Source organism: Lithobates pipiens, unplaced genomic scaffold (assembly GCF_037356315.1).
Source record: "Lithobates pipiens isolate NorthernLeopardFrog02 unplaced genomic scaffold, aLitPip1_a1.2 Scaffold_16, whole genome shotgun sequence".
NCBI lineage: Eukaryota > Metazoa > Chordata > Amphibia > Anura > Ranidae > Lithobates > Lithobates pipiens.
This window is the reverse complement of record NW_027507748.1, coordinates 202850914-202871186: the sequence shown is the minus strand read 5'-3', so window position 1 is coordinate 202871186 and position 20273 is coordinate 202850914. Positions and strand designations below refer to the sequence as shown.

At 36.1% G+C, this 20273-nt stretch overlaps 22 non-coding genes across 22 annotated transcripts; all 22 read right to left on the bottom strand.

Annotated features, from left to right (window-relative positions):
- Positions 1 to 389: 389 nt before the first annotated feature.
- Positions 390 to 604, bottom strand: LOC143984507 (small nucleolar RNA U3). The gene has a single exon (XR_013274894.1). It is a non-coding gene; the product is annotated as a small nucleolar RNA U3 (small nucleolar RNA).
- Positions 605 to 1297: 693 nt separating this feature from the next.
- On the bottom strand, positions 1298 to 1512 carry LOC143984721 (small nucleolar RNA U3). Its single transcript, XR_013275080.1, has one exon. It is a non-coding gene; the product is annotated as a small nucleolar RNA U3 (small nucleolar RNA).
- A 690-nt stretch (positions 1513 to 2202) lies between these two features.
- On the bottom strand, positions 2203 to 2417 carry LOC143984506 (small nucleolar RNA U3). Its single transcript, XR_013274893.1, has one exon. It is a non-coding gene; the product is annotated as a small nucleolar RNA U3 (small nucleolar RNA).
- A 693-nt stretch (positions 2418 to 3110) lies between these two features.
- On the bottom strand, positions 3111 to 3325 carry LOC143984788 (small nucleolar RNA U3). Its single transcript, XR_013275139.1, has one exon. It is a non-coding gene; the product is annotated as a small nucleolar RNA U3 (small nucleolar RNA).
- A 694-nt stretch (positions 3326 to 4019) lies between these two features.
- LOC143984720 (small nucleolar RNA U3) lies at positions 4020 to 4234 on the bottom strand. Its single transcript, XR_013275079.1, has one exon. It is a non-coding gene; the product is annotated as a small nucleolar RNA U3 (small nucleolar RNA).
- A 688-nt stretch (positions 4235 to 4922) lies between these two features.
- LOC143985082 (small nucleolar RNA U3) lies at positions 4923 to 5137 on the bottom strand. The gene has a single exon (XR_013275391.1). It is a non-coding gene; the product is annotated as a small nucleolar RNA U3 (small nucleolar RNA).
- A 690-nt stretch (positions 5138 to 5827) lies between these two features.
- LOC143984997 (small nucleolar RNA U3) lies at positions 5828 to 6042 on the bottom strand. The gene has a single exon (XR_013275318.1). It is a non-coding gene; the product is annotated as a small nucleolar RNA U3 (small nucleolar RNA).
- Positions 6043 to 6730: 688 nt separating this feature from the next.
- Positions 6731 to 6945, bottom strand: LOC143985081 (small nucleolar RNA U3). Its single transcript, XR_013275390.1, has one exon. It is a non-coding gene; the product is annotated as a small nucleolar RNA U3 (small nucleolar RNA).
- A 692-nt stretch (positions 6946 to 7637) lies between these two features.
- Positions 7638 to 7853, bottom strand: LOC143984831 (small nucleolar RNA U3). Its single transcript, XR_013275176.1, has one exon. It is a non-coding gene; the product is annotated as a small nucleolar RNA U3 (small nucleolar RNA).
- A 689-nt stretch (positions 7854 to 8542) lies between these two features.
- On the bottom strand, positions 8543 to 8757 carry LOC143984966 (small nucleolar RNA U3). The gene has a single exon (XR_013275292.1). It is a non-coding gene; the product is annotated as a small nucleolar RNA U3 (small nucleolar RNA).
- A 691-nt stretch (positions 8758 to 9448) lies between these two features.
- Positions 9449 to 9664, bottom strand: LOC143985156 (small nucleolar RNA U3). Its single transcript, XR_013275454.1, has one exon. It is a non-coding gene; the product is annotated as a small nucleolar RNA U3 (small nucleolar RNA).
- Positions 9665 to 10355: 691 nt separating this feature from the next.
- Positions 10356 to 10570, bottom strand: LOC143985053 (small nucleolar RNA U3). The gene has a single exon (XR_013275366.1). It is a non-coding gene; the product is annotated as a small nucleolar RNA U3 (small nucleolar RNA).
- A 695-nt stretch (positions 10571 to 11265) lies between these two features.
- On the bottom strand, positions 11266 to 11480 carry LOC143986436 (small nucleolar RNA U3). The gene has a single exon (XR_013276529.1). It is a non-coding gene; the product is annotated as a small nucleolar RNA U3 (small nucleolar RNA).
- Positions 11481 to 12169: 689 nt separating this feature from the next.
- On the bottom strand, positions 12170 to 12384 carry LOC143984987 (small nucleolar RNA U3). Its single transcript, XR_013275310.1, has one exon. It is a non-coding gene; the product is annotated as a small nucleolar RNA U3 (small nucleolar RNA).
- A 691-nt stretch (positions 12385 to 13075) lies between these two features.
- LOC143984970 (small nucleolar RNA U3) lies at positions 13076 to 13291 on the bottom strand. The gene has a single exon (XR_013275296.1). It is a non-coding gene; the product is annotated as a small nucleolar RNA U3 (small nucleolar RNA).
- Positions 13292 to 13980: 689 nt separating this feature from the next.
- Positions 13981 to 14195, bottom strand: LOC143985065 (small nucleolar RNA U3). The gene has a single exon (XR_013275376.1). It is a non-coding gene; the product is annotated as a small nucleolar RNA U3 (small nucleolar RNA).
- Positions 14196 to 14884: 689 nt separating this feature from the next.
- Positions 14885 to 15099, bottom strand: LOC143984965 (small nucleolar RNA U3). The gene has a single exon (XR_013275291.1). It is a non-coding gene; the product is annotated as a small nucleolar RNA U3 (small nucleolar RNA).
- Positions 15100 to 15791: 692 nt separating this feature from the next.
- Positions 15792 to 16007, bottom strand: LOC143985139 (small nucleolar RNA U3). The gene has a single exon (XR_013275440.1). It is a non-coding gene; the product is annotated as a small nucleolar RNA U3 (small nucleolar RNA).
- A 690-nt stretch (positions 16008 to 16697) lies between these two features.
- On the bottom strand, positions 16698 to 16912 carry LOC143984787 (small nucleolar RNA U3). Its single transcript, XR_013275138.1, has one exon. It is a non-coding gene; the product is annotated as a small nucleolar RNA U3 (small nucleolar RNA).
- Positions 16913 to 17606: 694 nt separating this feature from the next.
- On the bottom strand, positions 17607 to 17821 carry LOC143986435 (small nucleolar RNA U3). The gene has a single exon (XR_013276528.1). It is a non-coding gene; the product is annotated as a small nucleolar RNA U3 (small nucleolar RNA).
- Positions 17822 to 18510: 689 nt separating this feature from the next.
- Positions 18511 to 18725, bottom strand: LOC143985200 (small nucleolar RNA U3). The gene has a single exon (XR_013275493.1). It is a non-coding gene; the product is annotated as a small nucleolar RNA U3 (small nucleolar RNA).
- Positions 18726 to 19419: 694 nt separating this feature from the next.
- LOC143985050 (small nucleolar RNA U3) lies at positions 19420 to 19634 on the bottom strand. Its single transcript, XR_013275363.1, has one exon. It is a non-coding gene; the product is annotated as a small nucleolar RNA U3 (small nucleolar RNA).
- Positions 19635 to 20273: the final 639 nt, after the last annotated feature.

The following is a 20273-nucleotide window of genomic DNA, read 5'->3' as shown; positions in this document are numbered from 1 at the left end:
AAACACAGATGGAGTATTTTTGTTTCCACCACTTTAAAAACAGAATGGTCTGGCATGTTTCTTTTGCTTCCGAAAGAATGGTTTGTCAGTGATGACAGTATTTTCTTTATCTTTTTAACATATAAAGCACCATAATTTTTCCTTGGGTTCCGTGAGCGTTGTTTCAGTTTTGCAATTCCTCCAAGCGCAGAAGCCAAAGGAAAAACATTGGCAGCTACTGCGTGTCACACTGCAAATAATCTTCCCACATAGAAGTATAATGTCATTTTTTTCCTCTCCATCTGACAAATACAAAAAAAAAAAAAAACATAGTTTTCAAAATAGACAAAAACACAAACTTGCAAACTCAGCTGTTTTTAAAACAAAAATAGACATTTAGCATTCAAACAACCACTCTGAATGAGTTCCCGCCAGCCATCTTCCCATCAGGAAAGATGACCAAGTCATCAAATGGTGGCAGCATCTGCAGAGAGCAGCACTGCCAACAGCAGTCCTAATGAGACAAGAACCCTAAAATTCATCATCGTGGAAGGTGAGTATGGACACTTTCGAGCACATTTCTCCCTTTGCATTCTACAGAAATGATCCCTGAAAATATAATCCTACCTTTACAAATCAAAGATTTCAGCAACATTTTAATCACTATTCCTTCAACAAATTGTGAACATGTTTGTCAAAATCCAATGTAAACTACTTGTAGAAATCAAGTAGTAATAATTAATATGCCTGTTTTCCAATGTCCTATTCTAAAGAAAAATAATTTTGCAATTCTTTTCTCTCAAATTGTAACATTTCTTGATGCCTTATATTGGCTATCTTGATTCTTTTGGATGTCCTTTTGGTAAGCCGAGCAAAGTTTTAACAGCACCTCACAGTCTTGTTCAGCGCAGTAACAGGAGAAACTAAAACACAGATGGAGTATTTTTGTTTCCACCACTTTAAAAACAGAATGGTCTGGCATGTTTCTTTTGCTTCCGAAAGAATGGTTTGTCAGTGATGACAGTATTTTCTTTATCTTTTTAACATATAAAGCACCATAATTTTTCCTTGGGTTCCGTGAGCGTTGTTTCAGTTTTGCAATTCCTCCAAGCGCAGAAGCCAAAGGAAAAACATTGGCAGCTACTGCGTGTCACACTGCAAATAATCTTCCCACATAGAAGTATAATGTCATTTTTTTCCTTTCCATCTGACAAATACAAAAAAAAAAAAAAAAAGCATAGTTTTCAAAATAGACAAAAACACAAACTTGCAAACTCAGCTGTTTTTAAAACAAAAATAGACATTTAGCATTCAAACAACCACTCTGAATGAGTTCCCGCCAGCCATCTTCCCATCAGGAAAGATGACCAAGTCATCAAATGGTGGCAGCATCTGCAGAGAGCAGCACTGCCAACAGCAGTCCTAATGAGACAAGAACCCTAAAATTCATCATCGTGGAAGGTGAGTATGGACACTTTCGAGCACATTTCTCCCTTTGCATTCTACAGAAATGATCCCTGAAAATATAGTCCTACCTTGACGAATCAAAGATTTCAGCAACATTTTAATCACTATTCCTTCAACAAATTGTGAACATGTTTGTCAAAATCCAATGTAAACTACTTGTAGAAATCAAGTAGTAATAATTAATATGCCTGTTTGCCAATGTCCTATTCTAAAGAAAAATAATTTTGCAATTCTTTTCTCTCAAATTGTAACATTTCTTGATGCCTTATATTGGCTATCTTGATTCTTTTGGATGTCCTTTTGGTAAGCCGAGCAAAGTTTTAACAGCACCTCACAGTCTTGTTCAGCGCAGTAACAGGAGAAACTAAAACACAGATGGAGTATTTTTGTTTCCACCACTTTAAAAACAGAATGGTCTGGCATGTTTCTTTTGCTTCCGAAAGAATGGTTTGTCAGTGATGACAGTATTTTCTTTATCTTTTTAACATATAAAGCACCATAATTTTTCCTTGGGTTCCGTGAGCGTTGTTTCAGTTTTGCAATTCCTCCAAGCGCAGAAGCCAAAGGAAAAACATTGGCAGCTACTGCGTGTCACACTGCAAATAATCTTCCCACATAGAAGTATAATGTCATTTTTTTCCTCTCCATCTGACAAATACAAAAAAAAAAAAAAACATAGTTTTCAAAATAGACAAAAACACAAACTTGCAAACTCAGCTGTTTTTAAAACAAAAATAGACATTTAGCATTCAAACAACCACTCTGAATGAGTTCCCGCCAGCCATCTTCCCATCAGGAAAGATGACCAAGTCATCAAATGGTGGCAGCATCTGCAGAGAGCAGCACTGCCAACAGCAGTCCTAATGAGACAAGAACCCTAAAATTCATCATCGTGGAAGGTGAGTATGGACACTTTCGAGCACATTTCTCCCTTTGCATTCTACAGAAATGATCCCTGAAAATATAATCCTACCTTTACAAATCAAAGATTTCAGCAACATTTTAATCACTATTCCTTCAACAAATTGTGAACATGTTTGTCAAAATCCAATGTAAACTACTTGTAGAAATCAAGTAGTAATAATTAATATGCCTGTTTTCCAATGTCCTATTCTAAAGAAAAATAATTTTGCAATTCTTTTCTCTCAAATTGTAACATTTCTTGATGCCTTATATTGGCTATCTTGATTCTTTTGGATGTCCTTTTGGTAAGCCGAGCAAAGTTTTAACAGCACCTCACAGTCTTGTTCAGCGCAGTAACAGGAGAAACTAAAACACAGATGGAGTATTTTTGTTTCCACCACTTTAAAAACAGAATGGTCTGGCATGTTTCTTTTGCTTCCGAAAGAATGGTTTGTCAGTGATGACAGTATTTTCTTTATCTTTTTAACATATAAAGCACCATAATTTTTCCTTGGGTTCCGTGAGCGTTGTTTCAGTTTTGCAATTCCTCCAAGCGCAGAAGCCAAAGGAAAAACATTGGCAGCTACTGCGTGTCACACTGCAAATAATCTTCCCACATAGAAGTATAATGTCATTTTTTTCCTTTCCATCTGACAAATACAAAAAAAAAAAAAAAAAGCATAGTTTTCAAAATAGACAAAAACACAAACTTGCAAACTCAGCTGTTTTTAAAACAAAAATAGACATTTAGCATTCAAACAACCACTCTGAATGAGTTCCCGCCAGCCATCTTCCCATCAGGAAAGATGACCAAGTCATCAAATGGTGGCAGCATCTGCAGAGAGCAGCACTGCCAACAGCAGTCCTAATGAGACAAGAACCCTAAAATTCATCATCGTGGAAGGTGAGCATGGACACTTTCGAGCACATTTCTCCCTTTGCATTCTACAGAAATGATCCCTGAAAATATAGTCCTACCTTGACAAATCAAAGATTTCAGCAACATTTTAATCACTATTCCTTCAACAAATTGTGAACATGTTTGTCAAAATCCAATGTAAACTACTTGTAGAAATCAAGTAGTAATAATTAATATGCCTGTTTGCCAATGTCCTATTCTAAAGAAAAATAATTTTGCAATTCTTTTCTCTCAAATTGTAACATTTCTTGATGCCTTATATTGGCTATCTTGATTCTTTTGGATGTCCTTTTAGTAAGCCGAGCAAAGTTTTAACAGCACCTCACAGTCTTGTTCAGCGCAGTAACAGGAGAAACTAAAACACAGATGGAGTATTTTTGTTTCCACCACTTTAAAAACAGAATGGTCTGGCATGTTTCTTTTGCTTCCGAAAGAATGGTTTGTCAGTGATGACAGTATTTTCTTTATCTTTTTAACATATAAAGCACCATAATTTTTCCTTGGGTTCCGTGAGCGTTGTTTCAGTTTTGCAATTCCTCCAAGCGCAGAAGCCAAAGGAAAAACATTGGCAGCTACTGCCTGTCACACTGCAAATAATCTTCCCACATAGAAGTATAATGTCATTTTTTTCCTTTCCATCTGACAAATAAAAAAAAAAAAAAAAAAAAGCATAGTTTTCAAAATAGACAAAAACACAAACTTGCAAACTCAGCTGTTTTTAAAACAAAAATAGACATTTAGCATTCAAACAACCACTCTGAATGAGTTCCCGCCAGCCATCTTCCCATCAGGAAAGATGACCAAGTCATCAAATGGTGGCAGCATCTGCAGAGAGCAGCACTGCCAACAGCAGTCCTAATGAGACAAGAACCCTAAAATTCATCATCGTGGAAGGTGAGTATGGACACTTTCGAGCACATTTCTCCCTTTGCATTCTACAGAAATGATCCCTGAAAATATAGTCCTACCTTGACAAATCAAAGATTTCAGCAACATTTTAATCACTATTCCTTCAACAAATTGTGAACATGTTTGTCAAACTCCAATGTAAACTACTTGTAGAAATCAAGTAGTAATAATTAATATGCCTGTTTGCCAATGTCCTATTCTAAAGAAAAATAATTTTGCAATTCTTTTCTCTCAAATTGTAACATTTCTTGATGCCTTATATTGGCTATCTTGATTCTTTTGGATGTCCTTTTGGTAAGCCGAGCAAAGTTTTAACAGCACCTCACAGTCTTGTTCAGCGCAGTAACAGGAGAAACTAAAACACAGATGGAGTATTTTTGTTTCCACCACTTTAAAAACAGAATGGTCTGGCATGTTTCTTTTGCTTCCGAAAGAATGGTTTGTCAGTGATGACAGTATTTTCTTTATCTTTTTAACATATAAAGCACCATAATTTTTCCTTGGGTTCCGTGAGCGTTGTTTCAGTTTTGCAATTCCTCCAAGCGCAGAAGCCAAAGGAAAAACATTGGCAGCTACTGCCTGTCACACTGCAAATAATCTTCCCACATAGAAGTATAATGTCATTTTTTTCCTTTCCATCTGACAAATACAAAAAAAAAAAAGCATAGTTTTCAAAATAGACAAAAACACAAACTTGCAAACTCAGCTGTTTTTAAAACAAAAATAGACATTTAGCATTCAAACAACCACTCTGAATGAGTTCCCGCCAGCCATCTTCCCATCAGGAAAGATGACCAAGTCATCAAATGGTGGCAGCATCTGCAGAGAGCAGCACTGCCAACAGCAGTCCTAATGAGACAAGAACCCTAAAATTCATCATCGTGGAAGGTGAGTATGGACACTTTCGAGCACATTTCTCCCTTTGCATTCTACAGACATGATCCCTGAAAATATAGTCCTACCTTGACAAATCAAAGATTTCAGCAACATTTTAATCACTATTCCTTCAACAAATTGTGAACATGTTTGTCAAAATCCAATGTAAACTACTTGTAGAAATCAAGTAGCAATAATTAATATGCCTGTTTGCCAATGTCCTATTCTAAAGAAAAATAATTTTGCAATTCTTTTCTCTCAAATTGTAACATTTCTTGATGCCTTATATTGGCTATCTTGATTCTTTTGGATGTCCTTTTGGTAAGCCGAGCAAAGTTTTAACAGCACCTCACAGTCTTGTTCAGCGCAGTAACAGGAGAAACTAAAACACAGATGGAGTATTTTTGTTTCCACCACTTTAAAAACAGAATGGTCTGGCATGTTTCTTTTGCTTCCGAAAGAATGGTTTGTCAGTGATGACAGTATTTTCTTTATCTTTTTAACATATAAAGCACCATACTTTTTCCTTGGGTTCCGTGAGCGTTGTTTCAGTTTTGCAATTCCTCCAAGCGCAGAAGCCAAAGGAAAAACATTGGCAGCTACTGCGTGTCACACTGCAAATAATCTTCCCACATAGAAGTATAATGTCATTTTTTACCTTTCCATCTGACAAATACAAAAAAAAAAAAAAACATAGTTTTCAAAATAGACAAAAACACAAACTTGCAAACTCAGCTGTTTTTAAAACAAAAATAGACATTTAGCATTCAAACAACCACTCTGAATGAGTTCCCGCCAGCCATGTTCCCATCAGGAAAGATGACCAAGTCATCAAATGGTGGCAGCATCTGCAGAGAGCAGCACTGCCAACAGCAGTCCTAATGAGACAAGAACCCTAAAATTCATCATCGTGGAAGGTGAGTATGGACACTTTCGAGCACATTTCTCCCTTTGCATTCTACAGAAATGATCCCTGAAAATATAGTCCTACCTTGACAAATCACAGATTTCAGCAACATTTTAATCACTATTCCTTCAACAAATTGTGAACATGTTTGTCAAAATCCAATGTAAACTACTTGTAGAAATCAAATAGTAATAATTAATATGCCTGTTTGCCAATGTCCTATTCTAAAGAAAAATAATTTTGCAATTCTTTTCTCTCAAATTGTAACATTTCTTGATGCCTTATATTGGCTATCTTGATTCTTTTGGATGTCCTTTTGGTAAGCCGAGCAAAGTTTTAACAGCACCTCACAGTCTTGTTCAGCGCAGTAACAGGAGAAACTAAAACACAGATGGAGTATTTTTGTTTCCACCACTTTAAAAACAGAATGGTCTGGCATGTTTCTTTTGCTTCCGAAAGAATGGTTTGTCAGTGATGACAGTATTTTCTTTATCTTTTTAACATATAAAGCACCATAATTTTTCCTTGGGTTCCGTGAGCGTTGTTTCAGTTTTGCAATTCCTCCAAGCGCAGAAGCCAAAGGAAAAACATTGGCAGCTACTGCCTGTCACACTGCAAATAATCTTCCCACATAGAAGTATAATGTCATTTTTTTCCTTTCCATCTGACAAATACAAAAAAAAAAAAGCATAGTTTTCAAAATAGACAAAAACACAAACTTGCAAACTCAGCTGTTTTTAAAACAAAAATAGACATTTAGCATTCAAACAACCACTCTGAATGAGTTCCCGCCAGCCATCTTCCCATCAGGAAAGATGACCAAGTCATCAAATGGTGGCAGCATCTGCAGAGAGCAGCACTGCCAACAGCAGTCCTAATGAGACAAGAACCCTAAAATTCATCATCGTGGAAGGTGAGTATGGACACTTTCGAGCACATTTCTCCCTTTGCATTCTACAGACATGATCCCTGAAAATATAGTCCTACCTTGACAAATCAAAGATTTCAGCAACATTTTAATCACTATTCCTTCAACAAATTGTGAACATGTTTGTCAAAATCCAATGTAAACTACTTGTAGAAATCAAGTAGCAATAATTAATATGCCTGTTTGCCAATGTCCTATTCTAAAGAAAAATAATTTTGCAATTCTTTTCTCTCAAATTGTAACATTTCTTGATGCCTTATATTGGCTATCTTGATTCTTTTGGATGTCCTTTTGGTAAGCCGAGCAAAGTTTTAACAGCACCTCACAGTCTTGTTCAGCGCAGTAACAGGAGAAACTAAAACACAGATGGAGTATTTTTGTTTCCACCACTTTAAAAACAGAATGGTCTGGCATGTTTCTTTTGCTTCCGAAAGAATGGTTTGTCAGTGATGACAGTATTTTCTTTATCTTTTTAACATATAAAGCACCATACTTTTTCCTTGGGTTCCGTGAGCGTTGTTTCAGTTTTGCAATTCCTCCAAGCGCAGAAGCCAAAGGAAAAACATTGGCAGCTACTGCGTGTCACACTGCAAATAATCTTCCCACATAGAAGTATAATGTCATTTTTTTCCTTTCCATCTGACAAATACAAAAAAAAAAAAAAAAGCATAGTTTTCAAAATAGACAAAAACACAAACTTGCAAACTCAGCTGTTTTTAAAACAAAAATAGACATTTAGCATTCAAACAACCACTCTGAATGAGTTCCCGCCAGCCATCTTCCCATCAGGAAAGATGACCAAGTCATCAAATGGTGGCAGCATCTGCAGAGAGCAGCACTGCCAACAGCTGTCCTAATGAGACAAGAACCCTAAAATTCATCATCGTGGAAGGTGAGTATGGACACTTTCGAGCACATTTCTTCCCTTTGCATTCTACAGAAATGATCCCTGAAAATATAGTCCTACCTTGACAAATCAAAGATTTCAGCAACATTTTAATCACTATTCCTTCAACAAATTGTGAACATGTTTGTCAAAATCCAATGTAAACTACTTGTAGAAATCAAGTAGTAATAATTAATATGCCTGTTTGCCAATGTCCTATTCTAAAGAAAAATAATTTTGCAATTCTTTTCTCTCAAATTGTAACATTTCTTGATGCCTTATATTGGCTATCTTGATTCTTTTGGATGTCCTTTTGGTAAGCCGAGCAAAGTTTTAACAGCACCTCACAGTCTTGTTCAGCGCAGTAACAGGAGAAACTAAAACACAGATGGAGTATTTTTGTTTCCACAACTTTAAAAACAGAATGGTCTGGCATGTTTCTTTTGCTTCCGAAAGAATGGTTTGTCAGTGATGACAGTATTTTCTTTATCTTTTTAACATATAAAGCACCATAATTTTTCCTTGGGTTCCGTGAGCGTTGTTTCAGTTTTGCAATTCCTCCAAGCGCAGAAGCCAAAGGAAAAACATTGGCAGCTACTGCGTGTCACACTGCAAATAATCTTCCCACATAGAAGTATAATGTCATTTTTTTCCTTTCTATCTGACAAATACAAAAAAAAAAAAAGCATAGTTTTCAAAATAGACAAAAACACAAACTTGCAAACTCAGCTGTTTTTAAAACAAAAATAGACATTTAGCATTCAAACAACCACTCTGAATGAGTTCCCACCAGCCATCTTCCCATCAGGAAAGATGACCAAGTCATCAAATGGTGGCAGCATCTGCAGAGAGCAGCACTGCCAACAGCAGTCCTAATGAGACAAGAACCCTAAAATTCATCATCGTGGAAGGTGAGTATGGACACTTTCGAGCACATTTCTCCCTTTGCATTCTACAGAAATGATCCCTGAAAATATAGTCCCACCTTGACAAATCAAAGATTTCAGCAACATTTTAATCACTATTCCTTCAACAAATTGTGAACATGTTTGTCAAAATCCAATGTAAACTACTTGTAGAAATCAAGTAGTAATAATTAATATGCCTGTTTGCCAATGTCCTATTCTAAAGAAAAATAATTTTGCAATTCTTTTCTCTCAAATTGTAACATTTCTTGATGCCTTATATTGGCTATCTTGATTCTTTTGGATGTCCTTTTGGTAAGCCGAGCAAAGTTTTAACAGCACCTCACAGTCTTGTTCAGCGCAGTAACAGGAGAAACTAAAACACAGATGGAGTATTTTTGTTTCCACCACTTTAAAAACAGAATGGTCTGGCATGTTTCTTTTGCTTCCGAAAGAATGGTTTGTCAGTGATGACAGTATTTTCTTTATCTTTTTAACATATAAAGCACCATAATTTTTCCTTGGGTTCCGTGAGCGTTGTTTCAGTTTTGCAATTCCTCCAAGCGCAGAAGCCAAAGGAAAAACATTGGCAGCTACTGCGTGTCACACTGCAAATAATCTTCCCACATAGAAGTATAATGTCATTTTTTTCCTTTCCATCTGACAAATACAAAAAAAAAAAAAAAGCATAGTTTTCAAAATAGACAAAAACACAAACTTGCAAACTCAGCTGTTTTTAAAACAAAAATAGACATTTAGCATTCAAACAACCACTCTGAATGAGTTCCCCGCCAGCCATCTTCCCATCAGGAAAGATGACCAAGTCATCAAATGGTGGCAGCATCTGCAGAGAGCAGCACTGCCAACAGCAGTCCTAATGAGACAAGAACCCTAAAATTCATCATCATGGAAGGTGAGCATGGACACTTTCAAGCACATTTCTCCCTTTGCATTCTACAGAAATGATCCCTGAAAATATAGTCCTACCTTGACAAATCAACGATTTCAGCAACATTTTAATCACTATTCCTTCAACAAATTGTGAACATGTTTGTCAAAATCCAATGTAAACTACTTGTAGAAATCAAGTAGTAATAATTAATATGCCTGTTTGCCAATGTCCTATTCTAAAGAAAAATAATTTTGCAATTCTTTTCTCTCAAATTGTAACATTTCTTGATGCCTTATATTGGCTATCTTGATTCTTTTGGATGTCCTTTTGGTAAGCCGAGCAAAGTTTTAACAGCACCTCACAGTCTTGTTCAGTGCAGTAACAGGAGAAACTAAAACACAGATGGAGTATTTTTGTTTCCACCACTTTAAAAACAGAATGGTCTGGCATGTTTCTTTTGCTTCCGAAAGAATGGTTTGTCAGTGATGACAGTATTTTCTTTATCTTTTTAACATATAAAGCACCATAATTTTTCCTTGGGTTCCGTGAGCGTTGTTTCAGTTTTGCAATTCCTCCAAGCGCAGAAGCCAAAGGAAAAACATTGGCAGCTACTGCGTGTCACACTGCAAATAATCCTCCCACATAGAAGTATAATGTAATTTTTTTCCTTTCCATCTGACAAATACAAAAAAAAAAAAAAAGCATAGTTTTCAAAATAGACAAAAACACAAACTTGCAAACTCAGCTGTTTTTAAAACAAAAATAGACATTTAGCATTCAAACAACCACTCTGAATGAGTTCCCGCCAGCCATCTTCCCATCAGGAAAGATGACCAAGTCATCAAATGGTGGCAGCATCTGCAGAGAGCAGCACTGCCAACAGCAGTCCTAATGAGACAAGAACCCTAAAATTCATCATAGTGGAAGGTGAGCATGGACACTTTCGAGCACATTTCTCCCTTTGCATTCTACAGAAATGATCCCTGAAAATATAGTCCTACCTTGACAAATCAAAGATTTCAGCAACATTTTAATCACTATTCCTTCAACAAATTGTGAACATGTTTGTCAAAATCCAATGTAAACTACTTGTAGAAATCAAGTAGTAATAATTAATATGCCTGTTTGCCAATGTCCTATTCTAAAGAAAAATAATTTTGCAATTCTTTTCTCTCAAATTGTAACATTTCTTGATGCCTTATATTGGCTATCTTGATTCTTTTGGATGTCCTTTTGGTAAGCCGAGCAAAGTTTTAACAGCACCTCACAGTCTTGTTCAGCGCAGTAACAGGAGAAACTAAAACACAGATGGAGTATTTTTGTTTCCACCACTTTAAAAACAGAATGGTCTGGCATGTTTCTTTTGCTTCCGAAAGAATGGTTTGTCAGTGATGACAGTATTTTCTTTATCTTTTTAACATATAAAGCACCATAATTTTTCCTTGGGTTCCGTGAGCGTTGTTTCAGTTTTGCAATTCCTCCAAGCGCAGAAGCCAAAGGAAAAACATTGGCAGCTACTGCCTGTCACACTGCAAATAATCTTCCCACATAGAAGTATAATGTCATTTTTTTCCTTTCCATCTGACAAATAAAAAAAAAAAAAAAAAAAAAGCATAGTTTTCAAAATAGACAAAAACACAAACTTACAAACTCAGCTGTTTTTAAAACAAAAATAGACATTTAGCATTCAAACAACCACTCTGAATGAGTTCCCGCCAGCCATCTTCCCATCAGGAAAGATGACCAAGTCATCAAATGGTGGCAGCATCTGCAGAGAGCAGCACTGCCAACAGCAGTCCTAATGAGACAAGAACCCTAAAATTCATCATCGTGGAAGGTGAGTATGGACACTTTCGAGCACATTTCTCCCTTTGCATTCTACAGAAATGATCCCTGAAAATATAATCCTACCTTGACAAATCAAAGATTTCAGCAACATTTTAATCACTATTCCTTCAACAAATTGTGAACATGTTTGTCAAAATCCAATGTAAACTACTTGTAGAAATCAAGTAGTAATAATTAATATGCCTGTTTGCCAATGTCCTATTCTAAAGAAAAATAATTTTGCAATTCTTTTCTCTCAAATTGTAACATTTCTTGATGCCTTATATTGGCTATCTTGATTCTTTTGGATGTCCTTTTGGTAAGCCGAGCAAAGTTTTAACAGCACCTCACAGTCTTGTTCAGCGCAGTAACAGGAGAAACTAAAACACAGATGGAGTATTTTTGTTTCCACCACTTTAAAAACAGAATGGTCTGGCATGTTTCTTTTGCTTCCGAAAGAATGGTTTGTCAGTGATGACAGTATTTTCTTTATCTTTTTAACATATAAAGCACCATAATTTTTCCTTGGGTTCCGTGAGCGTTGTTTCAGTTTTGCAATTCCTCCAAGCGCAGAAGCCAAAGGAAAAACATTGGCAGCTACTGCGTGTCACACTGCAAATAATCTTCCCACATAGAAGTATAATGTCATTTTTTTCCTTTCCATCTGACAAATAAAAAAAAAAAAAAACCATAGTTTTCAAAATAGACAAAAACACAAACTTGCAAACTCAGCTGTTTTTAAAACAAAAATAGACATTTAGCATTCAAACAACCACTCTGAATGAGTTCCCGCCAGCCATCTTCCCATCAGGAAAGATGACCAAGTCATCAAATGGTGGCAGCATCTGCAGAAAGCAGCACTGCCAACAGCAGTCCTAATGAGACAAGAACCCTAAAATTCATCATCGTGGAAGGTGAGTATGGACACTTTCTAGCACATTTCTCCCTTTGCATTCTACAGAAACGATCCCTGAAAATATAGTCCTACCTTGACAAATCAAAGATTTAAGCAACATTTTAATCACTATTCCTTCAACAAATTGTGAACATGTTTGTCAAAATCCAATGTAAACTACTTGTAGAAATCAAGTAGTAATAATTAATATGCCTGTTTGCCAATGTCCTATTCTAAAGAAAAATAATTTTGCAATTCTTTTCTCTCAAATTGTAACATTTCTTGATGCCTTATATTGGCTATCTTGATTCTTTTGGATGTCCTTTTGGTAAGCCGAGCAAAGTTTTAACAGCACCTCACAGTCTTGTTCAGCGCAGTAACAGGAGAAACTAAAACACAGATGGAGTATTTTTGTTTCCACCACTTTAAAAACAGAATGGTCTGGCATGTTTCTTTTGCTTCCGAAAGAATGGTTTGTCAGTGATGACAGTATTTTCTTTATCTTTTTAACATATAAAGCACCATAATTTTTCCTTGGGTTCCGTGAGCGTTGTTTCAGTTTTGCAATTCCTCCAAGCGCAGAAGCCAAAGGAAAAACATTGGCAGCTACTGACTGTCACACTGCAAATAATCTTCCCACATAGAAGTATAATGTCATTTTTTTCCTTTCCATCTGACAAATACAAAAAAAAAAAAAAAGCATAGTTTTCAAAATAGACAAAAACACAAACTTGCAAACTCAGCTGTTTTTAAAACAAAAATAGACATTTAGCATTCAAACAACCACTCTGAATGAGTTCCCGCCAGCCATCTTCCCATCAGGAAAGATGACCAAGTCATCAAATGGTGGCAGCATCTGCAGAGAACAGCACTGCCAACAGCTGTCCTAATGAGACAAGAACCCTAAAATTCATCATCGTGGAAGGTGAGTATGGACACTTTCGAGCACATTTCTTCCCTTTGCATTCTACAGAAATGATCCCTGAAAATATAGTCCTACCTTGACAAATCAAAGATTTCAGCAACATTTTAATCACTATTCCTTCAACAAATTGTGAACATGTTTGTCAAAATCCAATGTAAACTACTTGTAGAAATCAAGTAGTAATAATTAATATGCCTGTTTGCCAATGTCCTATTCTAAAGAAAAATAATTTTGCAATTCTTTTCTCTCAAATTGTAACATTTCTTGATGCCTTATATTGGCTATCTTGATTCTTTTGGATGTCCTTTTGGTAAGCCGAGCAAAGTTTTAACAGCACCTCACAGTCTTGTTCAGCGCAGTAACAGGAGAAACTAAAACACAGATGGAGTATTTTTGTTTCCACCACTTTAAAAACAGAATGGTCTGGCATGTTTCTTTTGCTTCCGAAAGAATGGTTTGTCAGTGATGACAGTATTTTCTTTATCTTTTTAACATATAAAGCACCATAATTTTTCTTTGGGTTCCGTGAGCGTTGTTTCAGTTTTGCAATTCCTCCAAGCGCAGAAGCCAAAGGAAAAACATTGGCAGCTACTGCGTGTCACACTGCAAATAATCTTCCCACATAGAAGTATAATGTCATTTTTTTCCTTTCTATCTGACAAATACAAAAAAAAAAAAAGCATAGTTTTCAAAATAGACAAAAACACAAACTTGCAAACTCAGCTGTTTTTAAAACAAAAATAGACATTTAGCATTCAAACAACCACTCTGAATGAGTTCCCACCAGCCATCTTCCCATCAGGAAAGATGACCAAGTCATCAAATGGTGGCAGCATCTGCAGAGAGCAGCACTGCCAACAGCAGTCCTAATGAGACAAAAACCCTAAAATTCATCATCGTGGAAGGTGAGTATGGACACTTTCGGGCACATTTCTCCCTTTGCATTCTGCAGAAATGATCCCTGAAAATATAGTCCTACCTTGACAAATCAAAGATTTCAGCAACATTTTAATCACTATTCCTTCAACAAATTGTGAACATGTTTGTCAAAATCCAATGTAAACTACTTGTAGAAATCAAGTAGCAATAATTAATATGCCTGTTTGCCAATGTCCTATTCTAAAGAAAAATAATTTTGCAATTCTTTTCTCTCAAATTGTAACATTTCTTGATGCCTTATATTGGCTATCTTGATTCTTTTGGATGTCCTTTTGGTAAGCCGAGCAAAGTTTTAACAGCACCTCACAGTCTTGTTCAGCGCAGTAACAGGAGAAACTAAAACACAGATGGAGTATTTTTGTTTCCACAACTTTAAAAACAGAATGGTCTGGCATGTTTCTTTTGCTTCCGAAAGAATGGTTTGTCAGTGATGACAGTATTTTCTTTATCTTATTAACATATAAAGCACCATAATTTTTCCTTGGGTTCCGTGAGCGTTGTTTCAGTTTTGCAATTCCTCCAAGCGCAGAAGCCAAAGGAAAAACATTGGCAGCTACTGCGTGTCACACTGCAAATAATCTTCCCACATAGAAGTATAATGTCATTTTTTTCCTTTCTATCTGACAAATACAAAAAAAAAAAAAGCATAGTTTTCAAAATAGACAAAAACACAAACTTGCAAACTCAGCTGTTTTTAAAACAAAAATAGACATTTAGCATTCAAACAACCACTCTGAATGAGTTCCCACCAGCCATCTTCCCATCAGGAAAGATGACCAAGTCATCAAATGGTGGCAGCATCTGCAGAGAGCAGCACTGCCAACAGCAGTCCTAATGAGACAAGAACCCTAAAATTCATCATCGTGGAAGGTGAGTATGGACACTTTCGAGCACATTTCTCCCTTTGCATTCTACAGAAATGATCCCTGAAAATATAGTCCCACCTTGACAAATCAAAGATTTCAGCAACATTTTAATCACTATTCCTTCAACAAATTGTGAACATGTTTGTCAAAATCCAATGTAAACTACTTGTAGAAATCAAGTAGTAATAATTAATATGCCTGTTTGCCAATGTCCTATTCTAAAGAAAAATAATTTTGCAATTCTTTTCTCTCAAATTGTAACATTTCTTGATGCCTTATATTGGCTATCTTGATTCTTTTGGATGTCCTTTTGGTAAGCCGAGCAAAGTTTTAACAGCACCTCACAGTCTTGTTCAGCGCAGTAACAGGAGAAACTAAAACACAGATGGAGTATTTTTGTTTCCACCACTTTAAAAACAGAATGGTCTGGCATGTTTCTTTTGCTTCCGAAAGAATGGTTTGTCAGTGATGACAGTATTTTCTTTATCTTTTTAACATATAAAGCACCATAATTTTTCCTTGGGTTCCGTGAGCGTTGTTTCAGTTTTGCAATTCCTCCAAGCGCAGAAGCCAAAGGAAAAACATTGGCAGCTACTGCGTGTCACACTGCAAATAATCTTCCCACATAGAAGTATAATGTCATTTTTTTCCTTTCCATCTGACAAATACAAAAAAAAAAAAAAAAGCATAGTTTTCAAAATAGACAAAAACACAAACTTGCAAACTCAGCTGTTTTTAAAACAAAAATAGACATTTAGCATTCAAACAACCACTCTGAATGAGTTCCCCGCCAGCCATCTTCCCATCAGGAAAGATGACCAAGTCATCAAATGGTGGCAGCATCTGCAGAGAGCAGCACTGCCAACAGCAGTCCTAATGAGACAAGAACCCTAAAATTCATCATCATGGAAGGTGAGTATGGACACTTTCAAGCACATTTCTCCCTTTGCATTCTACAGAAATGATCCCTGAAAATATAGTCCTACCTTGACAAATCAACGATTTCAGCAACATTTTAATCACTATTCCTTCAACAAATTGTGAACATGTTTGTCAAAATCCAATGTAAACTACTTGTAGAAATCAAGTAGTAATAATTAATATGCCTGTTTGCCAATGTCCTATTCTAAAGAAAAATAATTTTGCAATTCTTTTCTCTCAAATTGTAACATTTCTTGATGCCTTATATTGGCTATCTTGATTCTTTTGGATGTCCTTTTGGTAAGCCGAGCAAAGTTTTAACAGCACCTCACAGTCTTGTTCAGTGCAGTAACAGGAGAAACTAAAACACAGATGGAGTATTTTTGTTTCCACCACTTTAAAAACAGAATGGTCTGGCATGTTTCTTTTGCTTCCGAAAGAATGGTTTGTCAGTGATGACAGTATTTTCTTTATCTTTTTAACATATAAAGCACCATAATTTTTCCTTGGGTTCCGTGAGCGTTGTTTCAGTTTTGCAATTCCTCCAAGCGCAGAAGCCAAAGGAAAAACATTGGCAGCTACTGCGTGTCACACTGCAAATAATCCTCCCACATAGAAGTATAATGTAATTTTTTTCCTTTCCATCTGACAAATACAAAAAAAAAAAAAAGCATAGTTTTCAAAATAGACAAAAACACAAACTTGCAAACTCAGCTGTTTTTAAAACAAAAATAGACATTTAGCATTCAAACAACCACTCTGAATGAGTTCCCGCCAGCCATCTTCCCATCAGGAAAGATGACCAAGTCATCAAATGGTGGCAGCATCTGCAGAGAGCAGCACTGCCAACAGCAGTCCTAATGAGACAAGAACCCTAAAATTCATCATCGTGGAAGGTGAGCATGGACACTTTCGAGCACATTTCTCCCTTTGCATTCTACAGAAATGATCCCTGAAAATATAGTCCTACCTTGACAAATCAAAGATTTCAGCAACATTTTAATCACTATTCCTTCAACAAATTGTGAACATGTTTGTCAAAATCCAATGTAAACTACTTGTAGAAATCAAGTAGTAATAATTAATATGCCTGTTTGCCAATGTCCTATTCTAAAGAAAAATAATTTTGCAATTCTTTTCTCTCAAATTGTAACATTTCTTGATGCCTTATATTGGCTATCTTGATTCTTTTGGATGTCCTTTTGGTAAGCCGAGCAAAGTTTTAACAGCACCTCACAGTCTTGTTCAGCGCAGTAACAGGAGAAACTAAAACACAGATGGAGTATTTTTGTTTCCACCACTTTAAAAACAGAATGGTCTGGCATGTTTCTTTTGCTTCCGAAAGAATGGTTTGTCAGTGATGACAGTATTTTCTTTATCTTTTTAACATATAAAGCACCATAATTTTTCCTTGGGTTCCGTGAGCGTTGTTTCAGTTTTGCAATTCCTCCAAGCGCAGAAGCCAAAGGAAAAACATTGGCAGCTACTGCCTGTCACACTGCAAATAATCTTCCCACATAGAAGTATAATGTCATTTTTTTCCTTTCCATCTGACAAATAAAAAAAAAAAAAAAAAAAAGCATAGTTTTCAAAATAGACAAAAACACAAACTTACAAACTCAGCTGTTTTTAAAACAAAAATAGACATTTAGCATTCAAACAACCACTCTGAATGAGTTCCCGCCAGCCATCTTCCCATCAGGAAAGATGACCAAGTCATCAAATGGTGGCAGCATCTGCAGAGAGCAGCACTGCCAACAGCAGTCCTAATGAGACAAGAACCCTAAAATTCATCATCGTGGAAGGTGAGTATGGACACTTTCGAGCACATTTCTCCCTTTGCATTCTACAGAAATGATCCCTGAAAATATAATCCTACCTTGACAAATCAAAGATTTCAGCAACATTTTAATCACTATTCCTTCAACAAATTGTGAACATGTTTGTCAAAATCCAATGTAAACTACTTGTAGAAATCAAGTAGTAATAATTAATATGCCTGTTTGCCAATGTCCTATTCTAAAGAAAAATAATTTTGCAATTCTTTTCTCTCAAATTGTAACATTTCTTGATGCCTTATATTGGCTATCTTGATTCTTTTGGATGTCCTTTTGGTAAGCCGAGCAAAGTTTTAACAGCACCTCACAGTCTTGTTCAGCGCAGTAACAGGAGAAACTAAAACACAGATGGAGTATTTTTGTTTCCACCACTTTAAAAACAGAATGGTCTGGCATGTTTCTTTTGCTTCCGAAAGAATGGTTTGTCAGTGATGACAGTATTTTCTTTATCTTTTTAACATATAAAGCACCATAATTTTTCCTTGGGTTCCGTGAGCGTTGTTTCAGTTTTGCAATTCCTCCAAGCGCAGAAGCCAAAGGAAAAACATTGGCAGCTACTGCGTGTCACACTGCAAATAATCTTCCCACATAGAAGTATAATGTCATTTTTTTCCTTTCCATCTGACAAATAAAAAAAAAAAAAAACCATAGTTTTCAAAATAGACAAAAACACAAACTTGCAAACTCAGCTGTTTTTAAAACAAAAATAGACATTTAGCATTCAAACAACCACTCTGAATGAGTTCCCGCCAGCCATCTTCCCATCAGGAAAGATGACCAAGTCATCAAATGGTGGCAGCATCTGCAGAAAGCAGCACTGCCAACAGCAGTCCTAATGAGACAAGAACCCTAAAATTCATCATCGTCGAAGGTGAGTATGGACACTTTCTAGCACATTTCTCCCTTTGCATTCTACAGAAACGATCCCTGAAAATATAGTCCTACCTTGACAAATCAAAGATTTAAGCAACATTTTAATCACTATTCCTTCAACAAATTGTGAACATGTTTGTCAAAATCCAATGTAAACTACTTGTAGAAATCAAGTAGTAATAATTAATATGCCTGTTTTCCAATGTCCTATTCTAAAGAAAAATAATTTTGCAATTCTTTTCTCTCAAATTGTAACATTTCTTGATGCCTTATATTGGCTATCTTGATTCTTTTGGATGTCCTTTTGGTAAGCCGAGCAAAGTTTTAACAGCACCTCACAGTCTTGTTCAGCGCAGTAACAGGAGAAACTAAAACACAGATGGAGTATTTTTGTTTCCACCACTTTAAAAACAGAATGGTCTGGCATGTTTCTTTTGCTTCCGAAAGAATGGTTTGTCAGTGATGACAGTATTTTCTTTATCTTTTTAACATATAAAGCACCATAATTTTTCCTTGGGTTCCGTGAGCGTTGTTTCAGTTTTGCAATTCCTCCAAGCGCAGAAGCCAAAGGAAAAACATTGGCAGCTACTGCGTGTCACACTGCAAATAATCTTCCCACATAGAAGTATAATGTCATTTTTTTCCTTTCCATCTGACAAATACGAAAAAAAAAAAAAAAAACCATAGTTTTCAAAATAGACAAAAACACAAACTTGCAAACTCAGCTGTTTTTAAAACAAAAATAGACATTTAGCATTCAAACAACCACTCTGAATGAGTTCCCGCCAGCCATGTTCCCATCATGAAAGATGACCAAGTCATCAAATGGTGGCAGCATCTGCAGAGAGCAGCACTGCCAACAGCAGTCCTAATGAGACAAGAACCCTAAAATTCATCATCGTGGAAGGTGAGTATGGACACTTTCGAGCACATTTCTCCCTTTGCATTCTACAGAAATGATCCCTGAAAATATAGTCCTACCTTGACAAATCACAGATTTCAGCAACATTTTAATCACTATTCCTTCAACAAATTGTGAACATGTTTGTCAAAATCCAATGTAAACTACTTGTAGAAATCAAGTAGTAATAATTAATATGCCTGTTTGCCAATGTCCTATTCTAAAGAAAAATAATTTTGCAATTCTTTTCTCTCAAATTGTAACATTTCTTGATGCCTTATATTGGCTATCTTGATTCTTTTGGATGTCCTTTTGGTAAGCCGAGCAAAGTTTTAACAGCACCTCACAGTCTTGTTCAGCGCAGTAACAGGAGAAACTAAAACACAGATGGAGTATTTTTGTTTCCACCACTTTAAAAACAGAATGATCTGGCATGTTTCTTTTGCTTCCGAAAGAATGGTTTGTCAGTGATGACAGTATTTTCTTTATCTTTTTAACATATAAAGCACCATAATTTTTCTTTGGGTTCCGTGAGCGTTGTTTCAGTTTTGCAATTCCTCCAAGCGCAGAAGCCAAAGGAAAAACATTGGCAGCTACTGCGTGTCACACTGCAAATAATCTTCCCACATAGAAGTATAATGTCATTTTTTTCCTTTCTATCTGACAAATACAAAAAAAAAAAAAGCATAGTTTTCAAAATAGACAAAAACACAAACT